The sequence below is a fragment of the Pseudophryne corroboree genome (assembly GCF_028390025.1).
Source record: "Pseudophryne corroboree isolate aPseCor3 chromosome 3 unlocalized genomic scaffold, aPseCor3.hap2 SUPER_3_unloc_20, whole genome shotgun sequence".
In the NCBI taxonomy this organism is placed as follows: domain Eukaryota; kingdom Metazoa; phylum Chordata; class Amphibia; order Anura; family Myobatrachidae; genus Pseudophryne; species Pseudophryne corroboree.
The window spans coordinates 381,750-403,917 of record NW_026967509.1 but is presented as its reverse complement, the minus strand read 5'-3'; the positions used below and the strand labels follow the sequence as shown (position 1 = coordinate 403,917).

The following is a 22,168-nucleotide window of genomic DNA, read 5'->3' as shown; positions in this document are numbered from 1 at the left end:
TGGATGATTGTATTTAAACAATTAAGTGATAATGTCAGCAATTTGCAAAAAACTGTTGACGACATGAGAAAGCCGGCAAATCAATTAGTGCCTGTTCAGGCGTCTCAGACACCGTTAGGGGCCTTAAAACGGCCGTTACCTCAGTGGGTCGACTCAGACCCTGACACAGATACTGAGTCTAGTGTCGACGGTGACGAGACAAACGTAATGTCCAGTAGGGCCACACGTTACATGATCACAGCAATGAAAGAGGCATTGAACCTTTCTGACACTACAAGTACCACAAAGACGGGTATTATGTGGGGTGTGAAAAAACTGCCAATAGTTTTTCCTGAGTCAGAAGAATTAAATGAGGTGTGTGATAAAGCGTGGGTTTCCCCCGATAAAAAACAGCTAATTTCTAATAAATTATTAGCACTATACCCTTTCCCGCCAGAGGTTAGGGCGCGGTGGGAAACACCCCCTAGGGTAGATAAGGCGCTCACACGTTTATCTAAACAAGTAGCGTTACCGTCCCCTGATACGGCCACCCTCAAAGAACCAGCTGATAGGAGGCTGGAAAATATCCTAAAAAGTATATACACACATACTGGTGTTATACTGCGACCAGCAATCGCATCAGCCTGGATGTGCAGTGCTGGAGTCGCATGGACGGATTCCCTGACGGAGAATATTGATACCCTGGATAGGGACAATATTTTGTTAACTATAGAACATTTAAAGGATGCATTGCTATATATGCGTGATGCGCAGAGGGATATTTGTACCCTGGCATCAAGAGTAAGCGCAATGTCCATTTCTGCCAGAAGAGCATTATGGACGCGACAGTGGTCAGGGGACGCAGATTCCAAACGGCACATGGAAGTATTGCCGTATAAGGGGGAGGAGTTATTTGGGGCTGGTCTATCGGACCTGGTGGCCACGGCAACGGCTGGAAAATCCACCTTTTTACCCCAGGTTACTTCACATCAGCAGAAAAAGACACCGTCTTTTCAAACCCAGTCCTTTCGTTCCCATAAATACAAGCGAGCAAAAGGCCACTCTTTTCTGCCCAAGGGCAGAGGAAGAGGAAAAAGACTGCACCATGCAGCCGCTTCCCAGGAGCAGAAGCCCTCCCCTGCTTCTGCCAAGTCTTCAGCATGACCCTGGGGCTTTACAAACAGACTCAGACATGGTGGGGGCCCGTCTCAAGAATTTCAGCGCGCAGTGGGCTCACTCGCAAGTGGATCCCTGGATTCTACAGGTAGTATCACAGGGGTACAAACTGGAATTCGAGGCGTTTCCTCCTCGTCGTTTCCTGAAGTCTGCTTTACCAAAGTCTCCCTCCGACAGGAAGGCAGTTTTGGAAGCCATTCACAAGCTGTATTCCCAGCAGGTGATAATCAAGGTACCCCTCTTACAACAAGGAATGGGGTATTATTCCACGCTGTTTGTGGTACCGAAGCCGGACGGCTCGGTGAGACCAATCTTAAATCTAAAATCTTTGAACACTTACATAAAAAGGTTCAAATTCAAGATGGAGTCACTCAGAGCAGTGATAGCGAACCTGGAAGAAGGGGACTATATGGTGTCTCTGGACATCAAATATGCTTATCTCCATGTCCCAATATACCCTTCTCACCAAGGGTACCTCAGGTTTGTAGTACAAAACTGTCATTATCAGTTTCAGACGCTGCCGTTTGGATTGTCCACGGCGCCTCGGGTCTTTACCAAGGTAATGGCCGAAATGATGATTCTTCTACGAAGAAAAGGCATCTTAATTATCCCTTACTTGGACGATCTCCTGATAAGGGCAAGAACCAGGGAACAGTTAGAAGTCGGAGTGGCACTATCTCAGGTAGTACTACGTCAGCACGGGTGGATTCTAAATATTCCAAAATCGCAGCTGATTCCAACGACACGTCTACTGTTCCTAGGAATGATTCTGGACACAGTCCAGAAGAAGGTGTTTCTCCCGGAGGAGAAGGCCAGGGAGTTAACCGAGCTAGTCAGGAACCTCCTAAAACCAGGACGGGTCTCAGTACATCAGTGCACGAGGGTCCTGGGGAAAATGGTGGCTTCTTACGAAGCGATTCCATTTGGAAGATTCCATGCAAGAACGTTTCAATGGGATCTACTAGACAAATGGTCCGGATCGCATCTTCAGATGCATCAGCGGATAACCCTGTCGCCAAGGACAAGGGTGTCTCTCCTGTGGTGGCTGCAGAGTGCTCATCTACTAGAGGGCCGCAGATTTGGCATTCAGGATTGGATCCTGGTAACCACGGATGCCAGCCTGAGAGGCTGGGGAGCAGTCACATAGGGAAGGAATTTCCAGGGCTTGTGGTCAGGCATGGAAACATCTCTTCATATAAACATTCTGGAACTAAGGGCCATTTACAATGCCTTAAGTCAAGCAAAACCTCTGCTTCAGGGTCAGGCGGTGTTGATCCAATCGGACAACATCACGTCAGTCGCCCACGTAAACAGACAGGGCGGCACGAGAAGCAGGAGGGCAATGACAGAAGCTGCAAGGATTCTTCGCTGGGCGGAAAATCATGTGATAGCACTGTCAGCAGTGTTCATTCCGGGAGTGGACAACTGGGAAGCAGACTTCCTCAGCAGACACGACCTTCACCCGGGAGAGTGGGGACTTCACCCGGAAGTCTTCCACCTGATTGTAAACCATTGGGAAAAACCAAAGGTGGACATGATGGCGTCACGTCTAAACAAAAAACTGGACAGATATTGCGCCAGGTCAAGGGACCCTCAGGCAATAGCAGTGGACGCTCTGGTAACGCCGTGGGTGTACCAGTCAGTGTATGTGTTCCCTCCTCTGCCTCTCATACCAAAAGTATTGAGAATCATAAGAAGGAGAGGAGTAAGAACTATACTCGTGGTTCCGGATTGGCCAAGAAGGACTTGGTACCCGGAACTTCAAGAGATGCTCACGGACGAACCGTGGCCTCTACCTCTAAGAAAGGACCTGCTACTGCAGGGGCCTTGTCTGTTCCAAGACTTACCGCGGCTGCGTTTGACGGCATGGCGGTTGAACGCCGGATCCTAAAGGAAAAGGGCATTCCAGAAGAAGTCATCCCTACCCTGGTCAAAGCCAGGAAGGAAGTAACCGCAAAACATTATCACCGTATTTGGCGTAAATATGTTGCGTGGTGTGAGGCCAAGAAGGCCCCTACAGAGGAATTTCAACTGGGTCGTTTCCTGCATTTCCTGCAAACAGGACTGTCTATGTGCCTAAAATTAGGTTCCATTAAGGTTCAAATTTCGGCCTTGTCAATTTTCTTCCAGAAAGAACTGGCTTCAGTACCTGAAGTTCAGACATTTGTGAAAGGGGTGCTGCACATACAGCCTCCTTTTGTGCCTCCAGTGGCACCTTGGGATCTCAATGTTGTGTTGAGTTTTCTAAAATCACATTGGTTTGAACCACTTTCCACGGTAGACTTAAAATATCTCACGTGGAAGGTGTCGATGCTGTTAGCCTTGGCTTAAGCCAGGCGTGTGTCAGAATTGGCGGCTTTATCATGTAAAAGCCCTTACTTAATTTTTCATTCTGACAGGGCGGAATTGAGGACTCGTCCTCAATTTCTACCTAAGGTGGTTTCTGCATTTCACATGAACCAACCTATTGTGGTACCTGCGGCTACTAGGGACTTAGAGGACTCTAGGTTGCTTGACGTTGTCAGGGCCTTGAAAATATATGTTTCCAGGACGGCTGGAGTCAGAAAATCTGACTCGCTGTTTATCCTGTATGCACACAACAAGCTGGGTGCTCCTGCTTCAAAGCAGACGATTGCTCGTTGGATTTGTAGTACAATTCAGCTTGCACATTCCGTGGCAGGATTGCCACAGCCAAAATCAGTAAAAGCCCATTCCACAAGGAAAGTGGGCTCATCTTGGGCGGCTGCCCGAGGGGTCTCGGCTTTAAAACTTTGCCGAGCGGCTACTTGGTCAGGGGCAAACACGTTTGCTAAATTCTACAAATTTGATACCCTGGCTGAGGAGGACCTGGAGTTCTCTCATTCGGTGCTGCAGAGTCATCCCCACTCTCCCGCCCGTTTGGGAGCTTTGGTATATTCCCCATGGTCCTTACGGAGTCCCAGCATCCACTAGGACGTTAGAGAAAATAAGATTTTACTTACCGATAAATCTATTTCTCATAGTCCGTAGTGGATGCTGGGCGCCCATCCCTAGTGCGGATTGTCTGCAATACTTGTATATAGTTATTGTTACAAAAAATTCGGGTTATTATTGTTGAGCCATCTTTTCAGAGGCTCCATTTGCATTTATCATACTGTTAACTGGGTTCAGATCACGAGTTGTACGGTGTGATTGGTGTGGCTGGTATGAGTCTTACCCGGGATTCAATATCCTTCCTTATTATGTACGCTCGTCCGGGCACAGTATCCTAACTGAGGCTTGGAGGAGGGTCATAGGGGGAGGAGCCAGTGCACACCACCTGATCCTTAAGTTTTTATTTTGTGCCCTGTCTCCTGCGGAGCCGCTATTCCCCATGGTCCTTACGGAGTCCCAGCATCCACTACGGACTATGAGAAATAGATTTGTCGGTAAGTAAAATCTTATTTTTTCTGTGTGATTTTTATTCACCATATACCTCTTGAATCCCCTGGTTGTGCTGATACACTGCACAGGGGGTTCTTGTCAGGTATTGTGCTGCTGATATTGTACTGTGTTGCCTTGCATTGAGCTTTCAGATATGTCAGCTACAGAGGGCAATGGTGCTGGGGCTGATCCCACAGTGCGTGGTGGTGACGCTGCAGACACGTTAGAGGAAAACATAGCAGCAGGGGGTTCAGGTTCTGGGGGTTCCTTACCCCCCCATTGGGACCGTAGCAACGGGGGTTCAAAATGACCCACCTTGGGCTACTTTCTCCACGTTATAAAGTACGCTGGTAACTAAATTTACGCCACCTATGGGACCTCATGTGCTGGAACAACTGCTTATGGTCCCTGCGGTTAATCCGCCATGGGCAGATCACCTGTCCACTCAGTTACAGCAATTGAACCAATCACTGACTAAACAGAAATCTAATCCTTGCCCGCCTAAGACCAAGGGGTCCTCTAAGCGGGCCATTACTTCCTCACAATCCACCCACGTCCCAGACACCTCGTCTGATGAGGATGGCGTCTATACTGACCCCACAGACACTGATCCAGATAATTCTGATGGGGAATCTGTCTCACAGGTGGATGTTCCTGACTTATTGGAGGCTATTAGGCTCATGCTTCAAATTACTGATGACCCAGAGCCTGACGCGGCCCCTAAGAAACCGGACAGATTTAAACGTCAGAAAGTCGTTAAACAAGTTTTACCTCATTCTGACCATTTAGTTGACATACGTCAGGAATCCTGGGAAAATCCAGGAAAGAAATTCACGCCTCACAAGAAGATGCTGGCTCGCTATCCCCTCGCTGCGGAGCTAAGTAAGAATTGGGAAACATCCCCGCCAGTGGATTCACAGGTGGTGCGGCTGATGGTATCCTCGGCTCTGCCTGTAACTACCGTAACGTCTCTGAAAGAACCGACTGATAAGCGTGTGGAGGGTTGTTTAAAGACGATTTACACCCTAGCAGGAGCTGTGTATCAGCCCACTCTTGGGCTGGAGAGTCTATTGAAGCGTGGGCTCAGGAGGTGGGTGCGGAGTTGCCTTCCAACTTTTCTGATATTGCTAGACATTGTCTATCGTATATTGTCACAGCTTCTCATTACATTAAGTGGGCGGCTTCTGATGCCGGTATTCTGGCGGCCAAGGCTTCTACTACGTCCATTTTGGCTCGCCGAATTCTTTGATTACGATCCTGGTCTGTGGATCTGGATTCTAAGAAAACCCTGGATGTGCTCCCTTTTAAGGGAGACATTCTTTTTGGAGAAGACCTCAACAAGATAATGGCTGACTTAGCTTCTGCTAAAACAGCGTGTCTACCTAGTACTGCTAGGTAGACACCGAAGGCTAAGAGTACTTCCTTTCATCCTTCAGGGAAAGCAAAAAGTCAGGCGTACCTGAAACAGGTTCGCACTTCCAAACCCACTAAGCCCAAACCTTAATGGGCTTGGGCTGCCCGTCGGCCTGCTGCATTGCGGGGAGGGCCTCCCTCTGCGGGATCCCAGTGGGGGGCCGACTTCTAGGGTTTACCCAGGAATGGTTGAAGACCACTTCCGATGCCTTGATACAGGAAGTCGTCACTCGAGGTTACGCCGTATCCTTCAAAAGTTGTCCCCCTCGTCTATTTTGCCTGACATACATCCCTTCGGATCAGATGAATGCAAAAACTCTTCTTTCGGTGGTACAGTCCCTCCTGGACAGGTGGCTCTGGTTCAGAGAGGCAAGAGGTACTATTCACTGCTGTTCCTAGTCCCGAAACCGAATGGGTCCTCTCGGCCCATTCTCTACATCAAGTCCTTGAACAAATATGTGAGATTCTCCAAGTTTCGTATGGAAGCTCTCCGCTCTATTGTTCTGGCCTTGGAGCCCGAGGATTATATGGTCTCCCTGGACATACAGGATGCTTACCTGCATATTCGTATCGCAATGTCGCATCAGCAGTACCTGAGGATTTGCTGTTGGCAACCTCCATTACCAATTTCGGGCGTTACCTTTTGGTTTGACCACGGCCCCGCGAGTCTTCACCAAGATCATGGCGGTAATGACGGCTGTACTCCGCCGTCAAGGGGTCAGGATCCTACCGTATCTGGACAACTTGTTGATCCTGGCGAATTCCCCAGAAATTCTCCTACGCCACATAGATATGACGCTCCAGTTTCTGCAAGCCCACGGGTGGCTCATCAACTGGAAGAAATCTTCCCTGGTCCCTGCTCAGAGCATGGTGCACCTGGGGGCGTTGATGGACACTCACAACCAGCGGTTGTTCTCGTCTCAGGAGAATGTCCTGAAGCTTCAGGACAGGATTCAATGCTTTCTATCTCATCCGCATGTGTCGATACATTCGGCGATGCAAGTGCTAGGTGTCTGCGTTCGACATGGTGGAGTACGCTCAATTCCATTTCCGCACTCTGCAGAAATTGATACTTGCCAAGTGGGATGGCCTGCCTCACCGGATCAGGTCTCATATGATCTCCTTGTCTCCGGAGGTCCGTCTGTCACTAAGCTGGTGGCTACAGGACCAACGATTGAGCAGGGGTCGTCCCGAGCAGGGGTCGTCCCTTCTGGATCTCCAACTGGGTCATTCTGACGATGGATGTCAGTCTGAGAGGTTGGGGCGTGATTTTGGAGCATCAGTTCCTTCAGGGTCGGTGAACCAAGGAGGAGTCTCTCCTCCCGATAAACATTCTGGAACTGCAGGCGGTGTTCAATGCACTGAACTGGGCCCAGCAGTTGATACAGAACAGACCTGTTCAAGTACAGTCAGACAACGCCACCACGGTGGCGTACATAAATAGTCATGGTGGCACTCGAAGCCGCATGGCAATGAGGGAAGTATCAATGATTCTTCAGTGGGCGGAACGCCATCTGCCAGCTATATTGGCAGTGTTCATTCAGGGGGTCCTAAACTGAGAAGCAGAATTCCTCAGTCGTCAAGACGTACATGCCGGAGAGTGGAGCCTCCATCCAGTAGTATTTCAACTCCTCGTGGAAAAATAGGGCCACCCAGATGTGGACCTGATGGCGCCTTGACACGATCACAATTTTCCGGTCTTCGGGACAAGGGATCCTCAAGCAGCGTTCGTGGACACATTGGCAGTTCCATGGAACTTTCAGCTGCCATACGTGTTCCCTCCGTGGTCACTCCTGCCCAGAGTAATAAGGAAGTTCAAGCAAGAAGGAGGAATCCTACTTCTGATCGCTCCAGCGTGGCCCAGACGGCATTGGTTCTCAGACCTTCAGGGTCTATTGATAGAGCGTCCCCTTCTACTTCCGCAGCGCCCAGATCTCCTCGTTCAGGGCCCCTGTGTATATCATGATTTGGCCCAGTTAGCTTTGACTGCGTGGCTCTTGGAGCTTCCATTCTGAGGGCTAAAGGATTTTATCATTCAAACCATGTTGAAGGCCTGGAAACCGGTTTCTGCTCTGGTTTATCATAGGGTCTGGAGTTCTTACTTTGCTTGGTGCACCACTAACAATCATGATGCTTACCAATTTAGTACGGCCAAACTTTTGGCCTTTCTACAACAGGGCCTGGACTTGGGCCTTCGTCTGGCCTCCATCAAGGTTCATATTTCTGCCTTGTCGGTTTGGTTGCAGAGGAAAATTGCGACTCTACCTGATGTTCATACATTCACTCAGGGTGTGTTGCAGATTCAACCTCCTTACGTCCCGCCTGTGGCTTCTTGGGACTTGTCGGTGGTTCTGGAGGCATTACAAGGGTCTCCGTTTTTTGCTGGCTATTGCCTCTGCTAGGCGGGTGTCGGATTTGGGTGCCTTGTCTTGTAGGTCTCCATATCTGATTTTTCACCGTGAGCGGGCGGTTCATAGAACACGTCCCGGGTACCTACCTAAGGTGGTTTCTTCTTTCCACCTTAATCATGAGATTGTGGTTCCGGCCTTTGCCTCTCCTGAATTGTCTTCCAAAGAGCGGTCTTTGGATGTGGTACGTATCTATGTGAAGAGAACTGCCTCCATTCGGAAGTTTGATTCTCTCTTTGTACTATTTGGTTTCACAAATGTGGCTGTCCTGCTCACAAGCAAACCTTGGCCAGATGGATTAGAATGGTGATTGCACATGCTTATGTACAGGCTGGTCGTCCAGCTCCTGCGACTATCAATGCCCATTCTACTCGGTCTGTTGAACCTTCTTGGGCGGCCCACCGTGGTGCGACCCTTGAACAATTGTGCAAGGTGGCTACTTGGTCCTCAGTGAACACGTTCATAAGGTTCTATGCCTTCGATACTTCCGCCTCCCAGGATGCTTCCTTTGGATGACGGGTTCTTGTGCCCGCTACAGTGCATCCCCTCCCATGAGGAACTGCTTTAGGACATCCCCGATGTTGTTCCCTGTGGAACCCAGTGTACCCCGCAGCCGAAAACAAGATTTATGGTAAGAACTTACAGTTGTTAAATCTTTCTGCGAGGTACACTGGGTTCCACAGGGCGCCCACCCTGACGCACTTGGCTTCTTTGGGTTGGTATGGCAGTAGCTGCTGACACCTTCTCCTGTCGTGAGAGTGTGGTGTATGTGGCTACTAATGATGGTCGTCTTTTACCTGCTACTGCATTGGACTGGTTAACAAAAACTGAACTCCTCTGCATGGAGGCGGGATTATAGAGGAGGCAGCGCTATGCATTCTGGGAACAGTCAAAGCTTTTAGCCTGCTGGTTGCTCGGATCAAGATCATACTTTACACCCCAATGTTATTCCCTGTGGAACCCAGTGTACCTCGCAGAAAGATTTAACAGTAAAATCTCGGGTTTTTGCTTTTTTTTTTTTTTTTTTTTTAGGTAGAACGTGTGTCTGATATTAAAACAGAAAATATAGAGGGAGAAGAAGAGAAGTATCTAACTGTTATAAAGGCAGAAGATATAGAGGGAGAAGAGATGTATCTAACTGTTATAAAGGTAGAAGATACAGAGGAAGAAGAAGAGACGTATGTGACTGATATGAAGGCAGAAGATATAGGGGGAGAAGAAGAGACGTATATGAAGGGTGATAAGCAGTGTAAGGAGGAGGAGATCCCTACAGATATCAGCACAGGTGAGTAATAAACACTTATTACAGAAAAGAGTAATATATTCTCCTTGCTCAGTCACTACAGCAATCTCTTTTCCTACACCCTCCTCTGTCAGTACAAACTAATGAGGAATATGTATTTTCCCAGTGGGGGAGTCAGGAGCCATCAGCCCCTATTATACTCCTGCTCTCCCCCTCACATCATGTCACTGTGTGTTACCAGCCCAGAGATGTGACCAGTCTCCTCCCCACACTCTCTGGTGTATCTCATACATCAGGTGCCATCAGCCCCTATTATACTCCTGCTCTCCCCCTCACATCATGTCACTGTGTGTTACCAGCCCAGAGATCTGACCAGTCTCCTCCCCACACTCTCTGGTGTATCTCGTACATCAGGAACCATCAGCCCCTATTATACTCCTGCTATCCCCCTCACATCATGTCACTGTGTGTTACCAGCCCAGAGATCTGACCAGTCTCCTCCCCACACTCTCTGGTGTATCTCGTACATCAGGAACCATCAGCCCCTATTATACTCCTGCTATCCCCCTCACATCATGTCACTGTGTGTTACCAGCCCAGAGATCTAACCAGTCTCCTCCCCACACTCTCTGGTGTATCTCGTACATCAGGAACCATCAGCCCCTATTATACTCCTGCTATCCCCCTCACATCATGTCACTGTGTGTTACCAGTCCAGAGATCTGACCAGTCTCTTCCCCACACTCTCTGGTGTATCTCATACATCAGGAGACATCAGCCCCTATTATACTCCTGCTCTCCCCCACACATCATGTCACTGTGTGTTACCAGCCCAGAGATCTGACCAGTCTCCACCCCACACTCTTTGGTGTATCTCATACATCAGGTGCCATCAGCCCCTATTATACTCCTGCTCTCCCCCTCACATCATGTCACTGTGTGTTACCAGCCCAGAGATCTGACCAGTCTCCTCCACACACTCTCTGGTGTATCTCATACATCAGGAGCCATCAGCCCCTATTATACTCCTGCTCTCCCCCTCACATCATGTCACTGTGTGTTACCAGCCCAGAGATCTGACCAGCCTCCTCCCCACACTCTCTGGTGTATCTCATACATCAGGAGCCATCAGCCCCTATTATACTCCTGCTCTCCTACTCACATCATGTCACTGTGTGTTACCAGCCCAGAGATCTGACCAGTCTCCTCCCCACACTCTCTGGTGTATCTCATACATCAGGAGCCTTCAGCCTCTATTATACTCCTGCTCTCCTCCTCACATCATGTCACTGTGTGTTACCAGCCCAGAGATCTGACCAGCCTCCTCCCCACACTCTCTGGTGTATCTCATACATCAGGAGCCATCAGCCCCTATTATACTCCTGCTCTCCTACTCACATCATGTCACTGTGTGTTACCAGCCCAGAGATCTGACCAGTCTCCTCCCCACACTCTCTGGTGTATCTCATACATCAGGAGCCATCAGCCCCTATTATACTCCTGCTCGCCCCCTCTCATCATGTCACTGTGTTACCAGCCCAGAGATCTGACCAGCCTCCTCCCCACACTCTCTGGTGTATCTCATACATCAGGAGCCATCAGCCCCTATTATACTCCTGCTCTCCCCCTCACATCATGTCACTGTGTGTTACCAGCCCAGAGATCTGACCAGCCTCCTCCCCATACTCTCTGGTGTATCTCATACATCAGGAGCCATCAGCCCCTATTATACTCCTGCTCGCCCCCTCTCATCATGTCACTGTGTGTTACCAGCCCAGAGATCTGACCAGTCTCCTCCCCACACTCTCTGGTGTATCTCATACATCAGGAGCCATCAGCCCCTATTATACTTCTGCTCTCCCCCTCACATCATGTCACTGTGTGTTACCAGCCCAGAGATCTGACCAGTCTCCTCCCCACACTCTCTGGTGTATCTCATACATCAGGAGCCATCAGCCCCTATTATACTTCTGCTCTCCCCCTCACATCATGTCACTGTGTGTTACCAGCCCAGAGATCTGACCAGTCTCCTCCCCACACTCTCTGGTGTATCTCATACATCAGGAGCCATCAGCCCCTATTATACTCCTGCTCTCCCCTCACATCCTGTCACTGTGTTACCAGCCCAGATATCTGACCAGTCTCCTCCCCACACTCTCTGGTGTATCTCATACATCAGGAGCCTTCAGCCTCTATTATACTCCTGCTCTCCTCCTCACATCATGTCACTGTGTGTTACCAGCCCAGAGATCTGACCAGCCTCCTCCCCACACTCTCTGGTGTATCTCATACATCAGGAGCCATCAGCCCCTATTATACTCCTACTCACATCATGTCACTGTGTGTTTCCAGCCTAGAGATCTGACCAGCCTCCTCCCCACACTCTCTGGTGTATCTCATACATCAGGAGCCATCAGCCCCTATTATACTCCTGCTCTCCCCCTCACATCATGTCACTGTGTGTTACCAGCCCAGAGATCTGACCAGCCTCCTCCCCACACTCTGGTGTATCTCATACATCAGGAGCCATCAGCCCCTATTATACTCCTGCTCTCCCCCTCACATCATGTCACTGTGTGTTACCAGCCCAGAGATCTGACCAGCCTCCTCCCCACACTCTCTGGTGTATCTCATACATCAGGATCCATCAGCCCCTATTATACTCCTGCTCTCCCCCTCACATCATGTCACTGTGTGTTACCAGCCCAGAGATCTGACCAGCCTCCTCCCCATACTCTCTGGTGTATCTCATACATCAGGAGCCATCAGCCCCTATTATACTCCTGCTCGCCCCCTCTCATCATGTCACTGTGTGTTACCAGCCCAGAGATCTGACCAGTCTCCTCCCCACACTCTCTGGTGTATCTCATACATCAGGAGCCATCAGCCCCTATTATACTTCTGCTCTCCCCCTCACATCATGTCACTGTGTGTTACCAGCCCAGAGATCTGACCAGTCTCTTCCCCACACTCTCTGGTGTATCTCATACATCAGGAGCCATCTGCCCCTATTATACTCCTGCTCTCACCCTCACATCATGTCACTGTGTGTTACCAGCCCAGAGATCTGACCAGTCTCCTCCCCACACTCTCTGGTGTATCTCATACATCAGGAGACATCAGCCTCTATTATACTCCTGCTCTCCCCCTCACATCATGTCACTGTGTGTTACCAGCCCAGAGATCTGACCAGTCTCCTCCCCACACTCTCTGGTGTATCTCATACATCAGGAGACATCAGCCTCTATTATACTCCTGCTCTCCCCCTCACATCATGTCACTGTGTGTTACCAGCCCAGAGATCTGACCAGTCTCCTCCCCACACTCTCTGGTGTATCTCATACATCAGGAGCCATCAGCCCCTATTATACTCCTGCTCTCCCCCTCACATCATGTCACTGTGTGTTACCAGCCCAGAGATCTGACCAGTCTCCTCCCCACACTCTCTGGTGTATCTCATACATCAGCAGCCATCAGCCCCTATTATACTCCTGCTCTCCCCCTCACATCATGTCACTGTGTGTTACCAGCCCAGAGATCTGACCAGCCTCCTCCCCACACTCTCTGGTGTATCTCATACATCAGGAGCCATCAGCCCCTATTATACTTCTGCTCTCCCCCTCACATCATGTCACTGTGTGTTACCAGCCCAGAGATCTGACCAGCCTCCTCCCCACACTCTCTGGTGTATCTCATACATCAGGATCCATCAGCCCCTATTATACTCCTGCTCTCCCCCTCACATCATGTCTCTGTGTGTTACCAGCCCAGAGATCTGACCAGTCTCCTCCCCACACTCTCTGGTGTATCTCATACATCAGGATCCATCAGCCCCTATTATACTCCTGCCCTCCCCCTCACATCATGTCACTGTGTGTTACCAGCCCAGAGATCTGACCAGTCTCCTCTTCACACTCTCTGGTGTATCTCATACATCAGGAGCCATCAGCCCCTATTATACTCCTGCTCTCCCCCTCACATCATGTCACTGTGTGTTACCAGCCCAGAGATCTGACCAGCCTCCTCCCCACACTCTCTGGTGTATCTCATACATCAGGAGCCATCAGCCCCTATTATACTCCTGCTCTCCCCCTCACATCATGTCACTTTGTGTTACCAGCGCAGAGATCTGACCAGTCTCCTCCCCACACTCTCTGGTGTATCTCATACATCAGGAACCATCAGCCCCTATTATACTCCTGCTCTCCCCTCACATCATGTCACTGTGTGTTACCAGCCCAGAGATCTGACCAGCCTCCTCCCCACACTCTCTGGTGTATCTCATACATCAGGAGCCATCAGCCCCTATTATACTCCTGCTCTCCCCTCACATCATGTCACTGTGTGTTACCAGCCCAGAGATCTGACCAGTCTCCTCCCCACACTCTCTGGTGTATCTCATACATCAGGAGACATCAGCCTCTATTATACTCCTGCTCTCCCCCTCACATCATGTCACTGTGTGTTACCAGCCCAGAGATCTGACCAGTCTCCTCCCCACACCCTCTGGTGTATCTCATACATCAGGAGACATCAGCCTCTATTATACTCCTGCTCTCCCCCTCACATCATGTCACTGTGTGTTACCAGCCCAGAGATCTGACCAGTCTCCTCCCCACACTCTCTGGTGTATCTCATACATCAGGAGCCATCAGCCCCTATTATACTCCTGCTCTCCCCCTCACATCATGTCACTGTGTGTTACCAGCCCAGAGATCTGACCAGTCTCCTCCCCACACTCTCTGGTGTATCTCATACATCAGGAGCCATCAGCCCCTATTATACTCCTGCTCTCCCCTCACATCCTGTCACTGTGTTACCAGCCCAGATATCTGACCAGTCTCCTCCCCACACTCTCTGGTGTATCTCATACATCAGGAGCCATCAGCCCCTATTATACTCCTGCTCTCCCCTCACATCCTGTCACTGTGTTACCAGCCCAGATATCTGACCAGTCTCCTCCCCACACTCTCTGGTGTATCTCATACATCAGGAGCCATCAGCCCCTATTATACTTCTGCTCTCCCCCTCACATCATGTCACTGTGTGTTACCAGTCCAGATATATGACCAGTCTCCTCCCCACACTCTCTGGTGTATCTCATACATCAGGAGACATCAGCCTCTATTATACTCCTGCTCTCCCCCTCACATCATGTCACTGTGTGTTACCAGTCCAGATATATGACCAGTCTCCTCCCCACACTCTCTGGTGTATCTCATACATCAGGAGACATCAGCCTCTATTATACTCCTGCTCTCCCCCTCACATCATGTCACTGTGTGTTACCAGCCCAGAGATCTGACCAGTCTCCTCCCCACACTCTCTGGTATATCTCATACATCATGAGACATCAGCCACTATTATACTCCTGCTCTCCCCCTCACATCCTGTCACTGTGTGTTACCAGCCCAGAGATCTGACCAGTCTCCTCCCCACACTCTCTGGTGTATCTCGTACATCAGGAGCCATCAGCCCCTATTATACTCCTGCTCTCCCCCTCACATCATGTCACTATGTGTTACCAGCCCAGAGATCTGACCAGTCTCCTCCCCACACTCTCTGGTGTATCTCATACATCAGTAGCCATCAGCCCCTATTATACTCCTGCTCTCCACCTCACATCATGTCACTGTGTGTCACCAGCCCAGAGATCTGACCAGTCTCCTCCCCACACTCTCTGGTGTATCTCATACATCAGGAGCCATCAGCCCCTATTATACTCCTGCTCTCCCCTCACATCCTGTCACTGTGTTACCAGCCCAGATATCTGACCAGTCTCCTCCCCACACTCTCTGGTGTATCTCATACATCAGGAGCCATCAGCCCCTATTTTACTCCTGCTCTCCCCTCACATCCTGTCACTGTGTTACCAGCCCAGATATCTGACCAGTCTCCTCCCCACACTCTCTGGTGTATCTCATACATCAGTAGCCATCAGCCCCTATTATACTCCTGCTCTCCCCCTCACATCATGTCACTGTGTGTTACCAGCCCAGAGATCTGACCAGTCTCCTCCCCACACTCTCTGGTGTATCTCATACATCAGGAGGCATCAGCCCCTATTATACTCCTGCTCTCCCCCTCACATCATGTCACTGTGTGTTACCAGCCCAGAGATCTGACCAGTCTCCTCCCCATACTCTCTGGTGTATCTCATACATCAGGAGCCATCAGCCCCTATTATACTCCTGCTCTCCCCTCACATCATGTCACTGTGTGTTACCAGCCCAGAGATCTGACCAGTCTCCTCCCCACACTCTCTGGTGTATCTCATACATCAGGAGCCATCAGCCCCTATTATACTCCTGCTCCCCCTCACATCATGTCACTGTGTGTTACCAGCCCAGAGATCTGACCAGTCTCCTCCCCACACTCTCTGGTGTATCTCATACATCAGGAGCCATCAGCCCCTATTATACTCCTGCTCTCCCCTCACATCCTGTCACTGTGTTACCAGCCCAGATATCTGACCAGTCTCCTCCCCACACTCTCTGGTGTATCTCATACATCAGGAGCCATCAGCCCCTATTATACTCCTGCTCTCCCCTCACATCCTGTCACTGTGTTACCAGCCCAGATATCTGACCAGTCTCCTCCCCACACTCTCTGGTGTATCTCATACATCAGGAGCCATCAGCCCCTATTATACTTCTGCTCTCCCCCTCACATCATGTCACTGTGTGTTACCAGTCCAGATATATGACCAGTCTCCTCCCCACACTCTCTGGTGTATCTCATACATCAGGAGACATCAGCCTCTATTATACTCCTGCTCTCCCCCTCACATCATGTCACTGTGTGTTACCAGTCCAGATATATGACCAGTCTCCTCCCCACACTCTCTGGTGTATCTCATACATCAGGAGACATCAGCCTCTATTATACTCCTGCTCTCCCCCTCACATCATGTCACTGTGTGTTACCAGCCTAGAGATCTGACCAGTCTCCTCCCCACACTCTCTGGTATATCTCATACATCATGAGACATCAGCCACTATTATACTCCTGCTCTCCCCCTCACATCCTGTCACTGTGTGTTACCAGCCCAGAGATCTGACCAGTCTCCTCCCCACACTCTCTGGTGTATCTCGTACATCAGGAGCCATCAGCCCCTATTATACTCCTGCTCTCCCCCTCACATCATGTCACTATGTGTTACCAGCCCAGAGATCTGACCAGTCTCCTCCCCACACTCTCTGGTGTATCTCATACATCAGTAGCCATCAGCCCCTATTATACTCCTGCTCTCCACCTCACATCATGTCACTGTGTGTCACCAGCCCAGAGATCTGACCAGTCTCCTCCCCACACTCTCTGGTGTATCTCATACATCAGGAGCCATCAGCCCCTATTATACTCCTGCTCTCCCCTCACATCCTGTCACTGTGTTACCAGCCCAGATATCTGACCAGTCTCCTCCCCACACTCTCTGGTGTATCTCATACATCAGGAGCCATCAGCCCCTATTTTACTCCTGCTCTCCCCTCACATCCTGTCACTGTGTTACCAGCCCAGATATCTGACCAGTCTCCTCCCCACACTCTCTGGTGTATCTCATACATCAGTAGCCATCAGCCCCTATTATACTCCTGCTCTCCCCCTCACATCATGTCACTGTGTGTTACCAGCCCAGAGATCTGACCAGTCTCCTCCCCACACTCTCTGGTGTATCTCATACATCAGGAGGCATCAGCCCCTATTATACTCCTGCTCTCCCCCTCACATCATGTCACTGTGTGTTACCAGCCCAGAGATCTGACCAGTCTCCTCCCCATACTCTCTGGTGTATCTCATACATCAGGAGCCATCAGCCCCTATTATACTCCTGCTCTCCCCTCACATCATGTCACTGTGTGTTACCAGCCCAGAGATCTGACCAGTCTCCTCCCCACACTCTCTGGTGTATCTCATACATCAGGAGCCATCTGCCCCTATTATACTCCTGCTCTCACCCTCACATCATGTCACTGTGTGTTACCAGCCCAGAGATCTGACCAGTCTCCTCCCCACACTCTCTGGTGTATCTCATACAATCAGGAGACATCAGCCCCTATTATACTCCTGCTCCCCCCCCCCTCACATCATGTCACTGACCAGCCCAGAGATCTGACCAGTCTCCTCCCCACACTCTCTGGTGTATCTCATACATCAGGAGCCATCAGCCCCTATTATACTCCTGCTCTCCCCCTCACATCATGTCACTGTGTGTTACCAGCCCAGAGATCTGACCAGTCTCCTCCCCACACTCTCTGGTGTATCTCATACATCAGGAGCCATCATCCCCTATTATACTCCTGCTCTCCCTCTCACATCATGTCACTGTGTGTTACCAGCCCAGAGATCTGAGCAGTCTCCTCCCCACACTCTCTGGTGTATCTCATACATCAGGTGCCATCAGCCCCTATTATACTCCTGCTCTCCTCCTCACTTCATGTCACTGTGTGTTACCAGCCCAGAGATCTGACCAGTCTCCTCCCCACACTCTCTGGTATATCTCATACATCAGGAGCCATCAGCCCCTATTATACTCCTGCTCTCTCCCCCACACATCATGTCACTGTGTGTTACCAGCCCAGAGATCTGACCAGTCTCCTCCCCACACTCTCTGGTGTATCTCATACATCAGGTGCCATCAGCCCCTATTATACTCCTGCTCTCCCCCTCACATCATGTCACTGTGTGTTACCTGCCCAGAGATCTGACCAGTCTCCTCCCCACACTCTCTGGTGTATCTCATACATCAGGAGCCATCAGCCCCTATTATACTCCTGCTCTCCCCTCACATCATGTCACTGTGTGTTACCAGCCCAGAGATCTGACCAGTCTCCTCCCCACACTCTCTGGTGTATCTCATACATCAGGAGCCATCAGCCCCTATTATACTCCTCTCCTCCTCACATCATGTCACTGTGTGTTACCAGCCCAGAGATCTGACCAGTCTCCTCCCCACACTCTCTGGTGTATCTCATACATCAGGAGCCATCAGCCCCTATTATACTCCTGCTTTCCCCCTCACATCATGTCACTGTGTGTTACCAGCCCAGAGATCTGACCAGTCTCCTCCCCACACTCCCTGGTGTATCTCATACATCAGGAGCCATCAGCCCCTATTATACTCCTGCTCTCCCCTCACATCATGTCACTGTGTGTTACCAGCCCAGAGATCTGACCAGTCTCCTCCCCACACTCTCTGGTGTATCTCATACATCAGGAGCCATCAGCCCCTATTATACTCCTCTCCTCCTCACATCATGTCACTGTGTGTCACCAGCCCTGAGATCTGACCAGTCTCCTCCCCACACTCTCTGGTCTCTGGTGTATCTCATACAATCAGGAGACATCAGCCCCTGTTATACTCCTGCTCTCCTCCTCATATCTTGTTACTGTGTGTCACCAGCAGCCATACTGTGTGCTAGCAGTACCTCCACCTATGGTATTACATGCCATGAGAGTGTCCTTGTTAGCACACACCAGTCTATATATAAACCACTTATTTCTGGCATGGTGCGGCTGCTTGTTGGGGCACACACAGGCTCGGGGTTCCTCATGCCATGTGACACAAAGCTTAGGAAATATCTGGCGCAGCCCCTGTCATGTATCCACATGCTCCTGCAACAGCCGGCCTCAGGGAATTGGCTAATGAACGGCTCCTGTTACTGAGTTGGCAGCATCTGAGTCTTGAAAAATGGTTTGTCAGTTCCGCACTAGCTGTGTACTGTAAAGCCACATTGAAATATGAAAAAATCTGAAAATAACCAATATAAACGGTGCCAATATTCAAATCCTTTAAGGCACCTTATTTATTGGTGGTGCTCCCAAAAAAACTTTTGTAGATTAACTACATAAAAAGAGTGCAATTAAGAGTGCTCCCAAAAAGGTTTTCTTTTGTCTTGTCTCTTTTTATGTAGCATCTGAGTCTTGCTACCGCCGCCTTAGGTATATAATACATTTATTGAGCTTGTGTATGGGAACCAGCATTGAGGATCCTGCACCTTCCCTGCTGATTACCCGTCCCCTGGCACTTGGATGACGGCCTTCTCTGGCTTCTGATCCATGGCCTTAAGGGCACACCAATGGTTCCTAATGGAAGTATCTTCAGGAGCGTTCATGTCTGAGGAGGAGGACAGGGCCTCTTGCAAACTTCTGGTGCCTTCAGCATCCATTACTATATAATCCTGCAATCTCCAAGGTGGTAAAGGAGGAGTAGCGGGAAAAGGCGACCAGGACCCTATCAGAGGGGTGTGATCAGACCATGAAATTACTGTCTGTAGAAAAATTCAAGTGACCAGGTTCTGTGATAAATATGGAGACTGACACAGGACATATTATAAAGGAGAAGCATTTATTTCTCTAAGTTACAACAATGAGACCCTGCAAATAACAAGTTATACTCAGTTACAGTAATAGGAAGAACAAATTAGAATACTCTGCTCTTATCTCAGATGTTTCATGATCTGTCCCAGATGATGGTCATCGATTACGTAGTTTAAACAATATAGTTCAGGCGCCCTCAGGGTCCTTCTTTAATAACTCTGTCTGAATGTATTAAACTGAGGTGGGTTATGAAGTCTATATCTGCTGCAGACAGACCTAGCTTCAATCAGAACGAAGCTGCTATGTGTAAGTCTCTAGACTTTATACCCTGCAAGGATACGCTAACATTGTCTTACCAGATATTACATTCAGGGTCTGTGATGCTGGGTACTGTAGTCATTCAGTATAACATAATGTATCTTATCCTGGACAACTGTCCCCTTTCACCTACTCATGAATACAATACCCCAAACATCTTACCAGACAGTTTCCATCTGAGATGCTGATAATAGGAAGATATATCTATTATAATCAGCCAGCCTAAAAGTTGTGTATATTCTTCCCACTCACTATGTCCTTCACACTCGGTCAAAGGTCAAATTCAGCTAATAAATGGGGGCATGAGGAAGCTAAGGAACGGGCGGCATTACTGGTCTGTTCCTCAGTAGTGGTGGATCTATCAAGATGAGGGTCTGGAGCAAGAGTAACATCTCCCATAAGGAGAAGTGCAATTTCTTGTAGCTTTTGATAATAAATATGTAAGAAATCGGGACTGTCTGGCATTAGGGGCATAGAGAGAAGTGAGGGGGACATATTTATGATGAATCTTCCCAACAAGAATCCAATATCTACCATTGCAATCCACCCACTTGCTGTACAGGTGAAAGGGGCAGGATCTATTAGAAAGAATGGCTGCACCACAGGAGATAGAGCATGCTGGGTAGTGATTGGTAAACTGAGGGGGAGAGTGCAATGGAACATGAGATTCCTGAATGGTTACCACCGCCGCCTTCTGGTCAGTGAAATATTTTATTGCAAGACGTCTCTTACGGGGAGAAATAAGACCTTTTACATTAAGACTTAAAAACTTCACCGTGATAGAGATCAGATCATGGTATGAAACATCTAGGATCACCTGTGTAAAGTCCAATAGAGTCTGTAGGGCGTGTGCATACTTCAATCTATCAAATAACAGAAAAAATAAAATAGGGAACAAATATGGGAGACAAACAGAAATAGCGTCCATAAAGGAGCTAGAGATTCCGTCACTAGGGAACCGTAACAGAAAGGTAGAAAAAGGTGGCGGTCGGGCCTAAAAGGGAAACCCACCGACTACCCCAAGTAGCCATACGAGAGGCAAAATCTAATCATAGTAACAATTGTACAAAGAAATCTCAAATCTCAATGTAACCAATATATCCAAAGGAGGTAAAGGCCAAGAACATGGCCTGATATCCAATGTAGGAACTACCAATACACTTATAAAGGCAACAGGAAGTTAGACGGATCAGTCATGCTTTACCTGAACACCTAAGCATTCTAGAAAGGTATTATGAAACGTAACAGTGGAAAGAATATCAGACCATATAGCAATTTAATAGCACAGAAATAAAGAGTAAAAAATATATGTTTTAAACTAATAACAGGAGCAAATAAATCTGGCCCAAACATAGATCCATGCCCAGTAACTTAGTCCCAGTTGGGACATGTTACAGTCTGCAAAAGTCTTACTATTTTAGCATATTACTTCGAGACGGAAGACAACTCCTCCGGGATTGGTTTAGGTTAAGTGTCATGAAGGACTGTCAACAGTAGTGTCCCACTTTTTCAGAATAGCAGGATTGTTAGGCGCCGGGGTCCGCTCGTCGGTGCGGCCCGGCGCCTAGCAACCAGGGACGCCGTGCGTGTACAGCCGCCGGCTCCCTGGCAACGCTAGACGCCGTGCGCACGGAGCCGCACGGACCCTAGCAACGGGGACGCCACTGGCGGACCGCGTTCCCCGTTGCTGGGTCCATGTAAATTAGATAGGCACCTGTTTTCCTGGCCATGCAGCTAGGCAGCTGTATGGCATCTTTCCAATCAGTCTCCAAACAGCTGATTGGAGGACTCCCTGTTTAATACACTTCCTGGGCTTCTCACAGACGCCGGTAATAGCTTCCTGTATGCTGAATCTGTTTGCAGAGAGTGTTCCAGTCCTGCTGTATCCGGTCGTTCCTGTCCTCGGTTGTTC

At 49.3% G+C, this 22,168-nt stretch overlaps 1 protein-coding gene across 1 annotated transcript in view; it reads right to left on the bottom strand.

The window, feature by feature from the left end:
- The window catches only part of LOC134983660 (uncharacterized), a 211,576-nt gene that overhangs the window by 47,507 nt on the left and 141,901 nt on the right, over window positions 1-22,168 (bottom strand). The window lies entirely within an intron of this gene.